Here is a 1,540-nt window from a genome sequence, read left to right as displayed (position 1 = left end):
CACCCTGGCTCCAGGGGGCTGGGACCCTTTGAACACACCTGTTGCCATCCCACAGAGACTCAGCAGGCCAGCTGGGGGTGCATCCTTACCCCCCACCCAGCGGAGCTGACAGCCCGCCTGGTCTGTGCTTTGATGCTCCCGAGAGTGCTCCCCCCTCGGCTGCCTCGGCTGGGCGTGTTGCCATCCTCTGGCTACAAGGACCCTGTCTTCTGGGCAGTTCGAGGGGTGGGCTCCCTCCCGGAGAGGCCGCTGGGAGGGGGAACATGCAGGAGGGGCTGTCCTCTGGACCGCAGATGGAGGGCTGCTGCTGCTCTCGCTGAAGATCGGGCCACTCTGCCTGGACGGGGCCTTCGTGGTGCCTCTCCTGAAGCCATGGGCACGCCCCAGGACTGTTGGGAAAGACATGGGTGTCGAAACAGAAAAGCATCACACAGTGAGTGAGTGGCCCGCTCCCTGCTAGGGTCAGCCACGGACCCCGGATCCTGCAGTGCCCAGATCTCCAAGACTATCTCCCCAAGACCTCGAAGGCAAAGGTTCTAATTTTCTTCTTTAAAGGAAAACCTGCCCACAAGGGCAGTAAGTAAAATGAATGAACAAAGAAATGCTTGGGATTCTTATTTCGTGATTTATAAACAATGTTTGTTTCGATTTTGGGGAGGATCAGCGAGGCCCACTTCCTCTTTTTTGTGCAGGCCTGGCATCCTGAGGGCTCCTGTGGTTTCCTGGCAGCTGTGCTCTGGTGATGGGCATACCCGACTTGCTTCCACTCCATCACAGAACCGGGGACCTGCAGGACCCCTGGGCACATGCTTGCCCTTTTGCAGGGGACATGACCGAGGACCAGATGGTCATCGGGCTCAGAGCTGAGCTCCCAGCTGGGAGCCCCTAAGGTCTGGCCTCTGCCCTCTTCCTGGCCCGGCAGAGAGCTCTCCCAGCGCAGGGACCTCCGGGAGTGTGGGGATGTGCACTGAACAAACGGGTTATTTCAGGGAGCTGCAGAGTTCCCTCCTTCGGGTCTGGAGGTCTTCCCACGGGGAGAGGATGAGGATGGTCAGGGGTGGTTCAGGCGTGCTGCCGTGGGACCCCCTCAGAGCTTTGAGATCACAGACCCGCGGGCACCGCGGTGTGGGAGCCGCACGTGAGGGGCCGAGTCAATCAGAAGGAAACCGACTAAGACCGTCAGATCCTAGGCTCACTGGCCTCGTTCAGGATGCTTCGAGCCGCGCAGGTGCCCCTCTGTATTGGACACAAAGAATAGAATGTTGCCATCATCGCGGAATGTCCAAGTTCTTCCTGATACCAGCCTCCCCCCGAGAAGCCGCCATCCCCGATGCCGATTCTCCACCCCATGCATCTGCCCCCCATGCATCTGCCCCCCATGCATCTGCCCCCCATGCCCCAGCCCTCCAGGACAATCCTGCTGAGAACTCCAGGGTGAGTCGCAGAGTGCTGGGCGGGGGTGGGGGGGGGCAGCGTGCTGCTTTTTCGGTTTCATTTCTGTGGTCCGGATTTCTGGTTTCATTTCTCTCGGTGATGCTCA

Source organism: Neovison vison, chromosome 6, assembly GCF_020171115.1.
Source record: "Neovison vison isolate M4711 chromosome 6, ASM_NN_V1, whole genome shotgun sequence".
Lineage (NCBI taxonomy): Eukaryota > Metazoa > Chordata > Mammalia > Carnivora > Mustelidae > Neogale > Neogale vison.
The sequence above is the reverse complement of the archived record's forward strand: the minus strand, read 5'-3'. Positions refer to the sequence as shown.